At 41.9% G+C, this 10,747-nt stretch overlaps 1 protein-coding gene across 1 annotated transcript in view; it reads left to right on the top strand.

Moving 5' to 3' along the window:
* Ctbp (C-terminal binding protein) overlaps positions 1 to 10,747 on the top strand; it is a 46,329-nt gene that overhangs the window by 34,124 nt on the left and 1,458 nt on the right. The gene's annotated exons all lie outside the window — the stretch shown is intronic.

The raw sequence follows: 10,747 nt of genomic DNA, 5'->3' as shown, positions 1-10,747 counted from the left end.
TTTCATTCATGGCTAATACGATATTTACAGTATTTCGCGATGCTCCAATTTCTATGGGAAACCGTTCTTTTTTACATCTTAAATAACGCGTTGTATCTGTACGCTTTTAACAGCTAAAGAGTTGGTATTTGTTAGTTTATAGAATTAATCGAGTTATTTGGCATATCTCGTTAATATTTATGCTACAATGGTTGTCTTCTTCTAAAAATATTCGCGAGTATTCGTTAACAATTCTCGCAAATCATTAAAAAGATTGGAAATTAATTTCTGAATACGTAAATCAATTTTTAAGAACATCGGACAATATTTTGTAATCTGAATATTAACAGAAATAATGAAAGTTCAGAGTTCTTTGTAGGAATTAGCAATAAACAACGTGTAATAATCGGTTCAACGAGAGAAGCTTGCATCATTAGATAATTATTAAGCCACGCGTTTTATACGTCGGTTTAATCAATAGAGTAAACAGAGAACCGGCTTAACAATAATGAAATTAGGATTCGATGACGTAAGTTTACCTCAACAACATTTCCAAACTTATTTGATCACTGTATACTCTGTAGACTGCAGATTTGACGCGTTCATGGCATAAACTGAATAAAATCAAATGAAGCATAAAAAAATGAGAAAATTAAAAGAAACTGAGAATTTCGATCAATCTCAACTTATTATAATTATTACCGAGAGTAACAAAACTTGTTTTCTACGTCTTACAATTAACGTCGACAATTTTGACTGTACATAAAACTCTTAATAATCAACAACAATTCTCTCGTTGCATTTCAATCTCAATTTATAAAATACTATACTACCGAAAACTTCTGATTGTTCTTAAAATTCTAAACACTACCAAAAACTTCCGATGTTCTTAAAATTCGATTAACCATATTTTCAACTCCTACGCTTAACCAAAAAAAGCAATTAAAAATCAATGAACCATCCAACTTTCATGTCATCCATAAAATCAGTGGCAAGATCTCGGAATTCAGCAAAATCCATGAAACATTTCACCGCTCCCTGCTATTTTCCATCGACTAATTTTAATATTCCCTTTAAGTCGATAAAATGCCTTCGTGATTCGTTATTTTTCCCCCATCGAGATGACCGGAAAAAAAATCAGCGAACCTCATGAATGACTCTTATGAATGACCGAAAGGAAAATGCACGTGCATATGGACCGCGGAGCGTATATGGAAGTACCTTTATGGCTTGGAAGACCTGCCGGTTTCCTCCTAAAGGCTTCTGCAGAAAATCTGCCAGATATTTTCATTCATAGCCTGAAAACCACGCGCATCTTCCACGTGATTCGGTTCGCCTCGGCCGCGGATAGAATCCATCCGGCGAATTCAAGAGGCCGGGTTTTATCCGCCGAGACAAGTTCCTCTCCCGATCGCTTCGCCGACGAGAGAATCAACAAATTACGCGACACGTACGACGGTCCACGGTGATCGCGAGAGACAAGTACTCTATAGGAAGTTGCACCGCAATCCGTGGAAAAACCTCCTTTTTTTTTATTTCTCACTTCACCAGGCTTACTTTCAGTCTACACTGTAAGCAACCGTCGTCGTCACATAGTCTTCAGAGGCGTTCCTTCTTCCTGTTCTTGTACAGGTTCCTCATCTTCTTCTCGGACATGTCTGTACCCGATTCCTGAAGACCTATGGCCGAGGACATCTCGTCCCATCACATCTTCAGCTGCACCACACAGCACTTCCCGAAATCACTATCGTCGCACTGTTAATTGAATTCTTCTCGGTCACGACGAATCCTTTATTTTATGGAGGAAGCTTTTATTTTATTGACGGGTCTTCTATTCCCTCGAGGAACCATTGAATTTATTAATAAACTCATGGTCTTGTCGAGGAATCCTCGAGTCTGCTGATAAATTCATGGTTTTGTCGAGGAATCCTTTACTTTGCCGATAAATCCTTGATTTCGTCGACGAATCGTTTATTCCTTCGATGATCGTTTATTCCGTCGATGGGTCCTTGATTTTGTAGACAACTCCTTTAGTTTACTACTGAATTCAATATTTCATTCACGAATCCTTTTTTTCACGAGTACTTGATTTTGTCGACGAATACTTTATTTAGTCAACGAATCCTTTATTTTGTCAACGAATCCTTTATTTCGTCGATTAAAATCCTTTATTTCGTCGACGAATCCTTTTCGTCAACGAGTCCTTCAGCCAGCCGAGTTGGACGTCTATGACGAACTGTCGCGGAGTCTTTTGCGGCCGTCGTTAACGCCGCGGTGACAACAAGAAATCACGAAGGGACAGCGTGCCGCGTGCTGCTGCCATGCCCGGCAAAGATGCCCTGTCAATGTGTCTTGGCAAACTAGAGATCTACCACCTACTATCACCCACTCTCACCCCTTGCACACTGACTACGTGCGATCCGAGCCCCACTCCACCATAGGGACGGCCCTCTTCTTCGTTCTCTTTTCTCCTCTCCCTCGGTCGGCCTCGTTCCACGTGTGCCACCGTCCTCTTCTTCCACGTGCGTACCCCTACCCCACGATGTATTAACCTTCCGCAGCGAGCCTCCTCGGCCAAAGGTGTTCGCCGCCGCAGAGATTCGCAAGCCTTTTCCCTTCTCTCGACCGGAGATCGACGATCATTTCTAAAAGAAAAAAAAAACTCAAAGAAACGCATCGCACCCCTTTTGCGTTATTAAAATTCGAATAAACAAGGGTTTAGAACCGCGTTCATACATTAAACCAACAGCACATTTTATTGATTCGATCCCTTAGAAAACAGCGTGAATTTTATTTTTATTTAATGCTGGACAATTCAAGCTTTCAATATCATCGCTGCGAATGATTTTTTTCCGCGTAGCCTGGCGGTGTGATGGTATCCATCGCGCGGGATTATCTCGGATAAAAATTGAAAAAAGTCGTAACTAGAATATATATATTCTCTGGACGGTCGAACCATTTTTATTCATCAGAAAAAATCTGTAAAATCCTCGTTTATATTTTCCGAAATTATTCGAAGTTTCAGGTGAATATAAATGCAATTTTTCACATTTTTTCTCTCAATTTAGCATTAATCAGCGATTCTTATAATAACATAAGGCTTCTTATTTCCAGAAATAATTTTGCGCAGTAAAACAATACCGTGCCACGACAATAAATCTTCTAATAAAGTGAAAATAATTTTCGCGACCCGATAGAAACGGCTTCAAAGCCCGTTAGAAGGGTTAAAGAAATCGGCATAGCTGTCGCGCAAGCACGCGCAGCCGCGTCTATGAAATTCGGTATCGTCCGACTCGGGGGAAAAAGGAAACTTCGTGGCCGGGGGTAAGGAAGAGGCAGCGAGGCGGCTCGAAGTTCGAGCGATATCCATGTCGACGAGCGTGTAAAACGCAAGACGTCGCGAGTACACGGGTTGTGCCCGACGTCGATGCCGACGACACGGGATACTAATCGTTCATTCGGCGATCGCTGATCGGTGATCGGGGGCCCTCCATTCGAGCCCCGGCCTCTCCCTCTCCCTCTCTCTCTCTCACTCACTCACTCTCTCTCTCTCTGCTACACCGATATCCCCGGGGTTCGTGAGCGGGACGGGGAAGTAGGATATTATTTTCTTCAGATACCATTACCACGCCGATCACGGTGGTCCTGCCTCGCAGACGAGTGGCCCCGATACCCTCGAGATCACTGGCTTGTAATGCCTTCCCTTTCGTGGATTATTGACCAGTGAACGGTGAGCCCGGCTGCGAGAGGCCCCGACGCTACCTATATTCCACTTGCCACCCCCGCCGACCTGTCCTCACCTCGCCAGATATCTTCCCTTCGACAGATCTTGCCATCGACGTCTTTCCGCTGAACCCTGCGCCCCTAGCGAATTGCCGCGATCCTCGAGACGTTCATCATCTATCGTGAACCTTCAAATGCCTTCTCAGAGAGTCGCGCGGTATTTTAACCCCTTGCCGTACTTTGCCGAGTACTCCGACTCGCGATGGCAATAAAGTATTAACCCTCTATAAGCCTTTGCAACTTCGAGGCTACAATGTATCGACGTTTTATTAAATTTTAGTTTTACAAGATGACGTTTTAATTATATAATGTCTCTGGGATAAGCAATAAGAATATCGATGGTTGGCAGTCCCATCGACCCGAAATATTGGAAGTAGCTTCGCAAGTTGTCCACAGATAGAAACCTTGAGGTTCGCAAATTTTGCAACCTGCGGGTGGCGAAATTTGGCGCACAGAGGGGTTAAGCACGGGTGTTATTCTGTTCTTTAAACCTTCTGCATTCAACCCTTTCTCCCCGAGATCGAAGAATGCCGCAGGGAACTCCGCCGGGTCTCCGGGTCGCTGGAAACGTTACAGTTCCGTGGAATTGCACGTCGCGAGCGAGCGGTGCAGGGCAAGGAGAGGGCGGGGTCCGGTTTTCTACGGGGTCCTGCGTAAATACCGTGGGCCCAATCGGCTGGAAGTGTAAGCCAATACCCAGGGTGTACACTCGGCGTGCTGCGAGCACTGCTCTTCTCCTCTGCGCGACCCTCTCCCCTTCTCCTTCTCGTCTTTACACCCTCTCCCTTCGCTGGTCCCTTCTCTCGTCGTTGCGCCCTCTCGCTTCATCTTCGTACCCTCGCTCTTCATTCCATCTCTCTGATCTCCGCCAATGTGCATAATTAAAGTGAACAAATACGGTTACCAAACATTTTTTCATGCGATTTTTTGAAGCTTGTTTAACAGGCTGAAAACGTGGTTTATAACAAACCTGAAAGATTAATTTCCACTACGAGCATGGTCGTAATAAGTTATTAATTCCATATATACGACGACTAATAATTGCATGCAATATACCAAGTCGTAGTCCAAATATTAATTAACCAGAGGGAAGAGTAAAAATTAGTAAAAATAGCTCAAAATGGAACGCGTTAAACAGTCGCAAAAATCGACACCATCGATTGTTTAAATCATCCCTGACACTTTTCCGTACGACATATAACTAATACAAAATGACCAACCAGCGCCATAATATTTTATAAAGAAATAAATAACGATCGTAAACCTTCCATTGGACGAATAAATGAATTTAGCAATTTCTTATCGCGGATCTCGAAACGGGTGATCCTGATTGGTTGTCGCCTTTAGTTGACGGTCATTCGTTTTCCGTGCTCTCGAGCAAATATCGAGGGAAAAAAGGGTGAACACGATCCGTGGTACATTTCGTAGGTGTGCCGGGTCATCGGTGACACACGGTCGACGGTAGAACGCACGGCCGTGCGGTCGACTTCCTCTTCCTGTGTCCACATCGGAACTACGTAGTCAAGTGTCCGGGCTGACGGCCGCGATTACGCCGACATTCGATAGTCGGATACGTCGCTTGGATCGTGAGAGGAACACACGGTGCGGGGAACAAAAAAAAATTCGACGGTCGTTCTCCGCCTTGTTTCCATCCCGCGTGACGGAAGTCCGCTTTTGATGGCGCGCTTCTGTGCACTGCTCCACGGAAGTATTATATATGTGTCGCTGGTTTGCCTAATTTTATTAACGAATTTCACCCAATTTTGTTAGCGAATTTTCACCAATTTGAATTCTAAATTTTTCCCAATTTTAATTATAAATTTTTCCCAATTTTAATTCTAAATTTTTCCCAATTTCAATTCTAAATTTTTCCCAATTTCAATTCTAAATTTTTCCCAATTTTAAGTCTAAATTTTTCCCAATTTTAATTCGAAATTTTCCCCAATTTTATTGATACATTTTCCCCAATTTTAAATTCGCCAGCGGTATTTCTTTGTATTAAAAGTCTTCCCTTGTTTTTCCAACGCAAGCATTTTATAATTAACAGTTCACTGACCAACAGCCTATTGATCACCTTTTTATTGACTAACAAATCATCTGTTATCTATCGTTAAGGTTAAAGTATTAAAAGGTACTACGGAAAGGTCTAAGCAGTTATCTTAACCGTGGAGCATGATCGAGCAGCCCTAAACGATCGAACACGTTACAAAATCGGATGCAACGATGCAATCGTCGATGCACGTGATACCCTCGTTTCTGTTTGCATCCAATTTGCGGGTCCCGAATGATTCGGTTTTGAAATCGAGATAATGTTCGGCGGGTAACCAGCCTCGCCCCCTCTCGAAGCCACACCTGTGTTTGCTCGCACCTGAAATCAAAGAGGCGATTACATCGTAGCAAACGCGCATCCGCCCTCTCTCGATCACGTGTGCGCACGGTTAGGCGGCCGGGGTAAATACCTCTTCGTTAAATACTTTCGGCAAATATCGTGGCCCCGGATCTGGAAAGTGGACACGCGGGCGGCGTTTCGAAGACGCGCGCGTGTAATTCGATTAAATCGATCGTTAAACATTTTTCGAAGTCCTCTGTTCAACATTCTGTAATGAAAAGATTTCGAAGCGAGATCGTGTCTTACAATTACTTATTAATTGTCTTTTGAAAAATAAGATTGATCTCTTTTGAGCGACTTCTATCGTTGTCGATATGTTCAGTAATTATTATAATTATTGTTAGGAGGCTGCCGTTTTTATATGACGTTATAAAATATTTTCTAGATTATTAGAATATTTTGAATGTAATTAAAATATTTGATATATTGTTAGAATAGGTTCTATGTTATCAGAACTTTTTATATGCCACTAGAATATTTTAATATATCATCAGAATATTACATATGTTATTAAAATATTCTGTGTATTATTAAAAATATTCTATGTATTATTAAAAGTATTCTATATAATATTAAAATGTTCTACATATTATTAAAATATTCTATATATTATTGAACTGTTCTACATATTATTAAATTATTCTATATATTATTAAACTGTTCTACATACTATTAAAATATTCTATACACTGCTGGACCATACCGTTTCGAATTACAACTGGACAAAATAATTATCGAACATCCCCCACCCGCGGCACGATAATTAAGTAACCTATTATCGAACTTCCAGCGGTTGAAACGTTAACAAGGTCCGCCGAAAGTTATTTAAATCGTCGGCATCTATATTCGCCAATGATCGCGCAAGAATGCCGAAGTGGTCGGAAAAGAGAGAACTGAAAAGTTAAAGGGGGGACCTCGGGCATGAAGTCACGCGCAGGGGCCGGGCGAGATCGTCGCGTCGCGGTCCCGAGGAGTTGAGTGATTAACCATCGTAACGAGATGACAGTGACGGTATTGTCCGCGATCAAACGATCGTCCCATCCTACCCGTCTCCCCTTCGCTGAAAGTGATTGCCCATCGGATAATCTTCGGCGGTTAGATAAAATATATCCCCCTCCGCGCGCGATCGAGAGATGTTACCAAATACGTCACGGCCGCTTAATTACGTTTGCGGCGTAACCACTTCTTGCGGGCAGGGGCAGGACCGGCGTCGCGGATTCCGTGTACATTGTAACACGGCACAGTGCTGCGGTTTTCCATTCGAAAAACTGCGGCTGAGACGACTGCTCCAGGATCTATAGATTCTGTGATATATATTTTAGTAATATATTAAATATTAATAATAATATATATATATTATTAATATTTAATTTATTACTAAAATATATACTATAATATATTACTAAAATATTAATAATAATATATATATATTATTAATATTTAATATATTACTAAAACCCGACGACGTCGCCTGAGGTATATATATATATGAGGTGTAGGGGATGTACGAAGGTTTACTGCACCAGATTCTATAATATATAACATATTCTAATAATATATTAAATATTAATAATATGTGTACGAGGTGTACGAGGCGTACGAAGGCTTAGAGAAGAGGGTTCCTAAGCAAGTCCTGATCGTTGCAGCAACTGTAGACAATTTTAATTTCGCCAATAGATTTACGCTTTATTTCCAATCATTAGGAAATCTCTTCAGTTCTTCGTAGCTGTTCCAGTGAAAACAGATAGCAGTTTGTAACGATTATTTTCGGAATCCCAATCCCCGAAAACCATCGTCCAGAGCCACCCCCTCGTCTAGATTGTTTATCCGAACCGGAGGAACGGTCGTTGTTATTTCTGCGTAGACCGTGTTCGCGAGCGCGCCGGTCCGCGGATCGTCTTCGAGTACGTATCCGGTTACGTTGTCCCGTGAAAAGGGGTTGCGAAGCAGCGACGCCGAGCCGGCATCTGCCCGGCTAAGAAAATACAGCGTGGTAAGAATCGTCCGGGATGATTAGCGAGAGGAGAGCCTCCGGCACCCGGGTTCTCGTAACAGTTTCTCGGGGATTAAAACCTCGTCCACCTAGCAGCAGCAGCAGCAGCAGCCCCTCTGCCCCCCTCCCCGCCCTGTCCAGCTCGTCGAAAATAGCCGATTGAATTACAGGCGGCGCGTGCCAGCCGGCCGCCGCCGTCACCGCACACGGCCCGCCGTTCTCCTGGATAAAGAACGTAATAACTCGGCATCCGATTGCTATCTTGTCATCCGATGGGATTTGCGGACGAGCAGCTATACGTATATTCTTGGTCGGAAATCTCCACGCCTCGCGAGGCCCGAGACCGCGCGCGCGTTGCACGCGCCCGCCGGCCGCCATTTTGTCGGCCCCCTTTTATCGGCCACGGCACGCACGGTAACCCCGAAATTCGTGGCATCTCGTTCTCTCGCGGTCTCGAATGACAAAGACGTATTATGTTCGGCCTATCGGTGGACGGCGACGGAAATCTATGATACGAGTTTGGGCGAATTTTTAGGTTATGACGAAGAGGTGCAGCCGCAATTACCGCCGGAAGCGCGGGCCAATCGGGATGGTCCGTCGAGCTTTTCTGTGGCAGCAGGTCTCGTTCTGCAATCAGTTTCTAGTAGTTTTTAGCCTCGTTGTTGTCTTAATTAATTATTATTGTAAGCTCGCCGTTTCATAAACAATCAACGATAACCAAACGAAAATTCGTAATTTGTATATTACAGAAAATCGTTGATTCTTCTTCTTTTAATTCTAAATTAAATTCCAATTTTTACCAAACAGAGATAATTCCAATAAATAACCAGACCGAACAACAGAACTGAATTTATATAATTCTCCCGTTACATTGTACGGAACACCGCGTAACAACAAATCATCAACGATAATCGTAGAACTAGGGGAATATTGATTTATCTAGCTACAAACACCAGTGTCTAAAAATTAGAAATAAAAGGATCTAAACACGGTGATCGCGATAGAAGAGTACACGAAGACAATTAGCATCGTGACGACCGCTGACGCCGGAGTGGCGTCACGCGAATTTCAGCGGTTAGTGGCCGCTGACGCCACGCTGACGTCAATTGTTTTGTCGGCACGTTGCGACACCCTAACTTGTAAGACCAGGTCTTTGCTGTGTGCTAAATTCGTAAATCGATATTTAGAGGTTTTTTTTATATATATTTATACAGAGGATATTTATACGGAGGTTTTATCGTTTTATTCGTAAAAAATGCCGACGTCTGGGTGACTCGTAATTTACGCTGTTACTGAAAAATGAATCACCGTAATAAATAGTTCACTTCCGTGTAACTTATTCGAATATGGAAATTCTGGTTTAACGAGAAAAGTTTAGCGAATCAGCGTTAATTGCTTCTATTGTTTCTTCGCAGTCGACCACAGGTTACCTTACCAACGAATCCCTCATTTTCGCGTCGATTTCAACAACGCCTGTTAGTCCAATGATCTCTTATTCTCTAATAAATATTCTTGCATTATCTACGGAAATGAATTCGATCGAGACTCGTCAATTTTTTTTCAGATACAATCAAACCAATAATTACGATAACAAAATGATCGTTTCATCGCCGTCGATGTTTCGGTTAACCAATTAACCCGTTCGGTATCCATATCAAGTGTTCATAATAAGATACACGACGTATTGCAAATTAATTAATTCGTTACACTATTGTTGTACCGTTTTATTTAAACTTAACGCGCGCCGTCCGTCAACGTTTGTTTAATTGGCGCGGCATTAATTATTCCCTGTGTTCGTTATAGAAATATGCAAGGCTTTTGCGCAAGTAATCGGACTGGTTCGATGAATAATTAATTAACGATATCAATTGCTCCTCGTCGCAGATAACGTACGAGATATCCGGAAATGCAAACGAACATTGTAATTTAACAATGGTGTAATTTAACAATGATGTAAGCCCACTTAGAAGGAACCTGTAACCGACGCTGCAAGGAATAACTGCAACACGAATGACAGGGAGCACGACCCGCGTAAATTAATCGGATCTGCATTTCATAGCGTTTTTCACGTATTAAAATCGTAGCAGTATAGCAATTACTTATGATCTTGCGTAATATTTGCGTAATATGTTGCGTTTGAAAAAAATTCCTCAGATACGTCTGGTAAAGACACATTTAATCCGCGTTAAAGGTCACGATAAGAAACAAGACACAAAAAAAACAAGAATGAATTGCACAGTTTACGCGGTCGATTTTATCTATTGAACATTGCATTCTTTCGTTGGACAATTGATTGATGAAAGAACTGCCAACTGCGACGATTGTCGTAGAATATTATATATTTCCAGTTTTTAAATCACATTTTTCAATTCCGTCAATTTTGATTATTCCAAGTTGAAATTCGAAGCGAGATCGAGCTACCAATTATCAAATTTTAATAGTTTTAATAAGACGATATTAACTGCGAAAGAAATTGGAATAGGCTGTCGTCGAAAATATTTTAAACAAATATTGCAATTATTCAAAACCCTGAAACACAAACATAGAAACTGTATTTTTAAAAAATGCTCACTTTTAGACATTATTCGAACACAATGTAATTA

The sequence above is a fragment of the Augochlora pura genome, chromosome 2 (genome assembly GCF_028453695.1).
Source record: "Augochlora pura isolate Apur16 chromosome 2, APUR_v2.2.1, whole genome shotgun sequence".
Taxonomy (NCBI): Eukaryota; Metazoa; Arthropoda; class Insecta; order Hymenoptera; family Halictidae; genus Augochlora; species Augochlora pura.
Note: the sequence above shows the minus strand (reverse complement) of the source record. Positions and strands in the feature narration are given on the sequence as shown.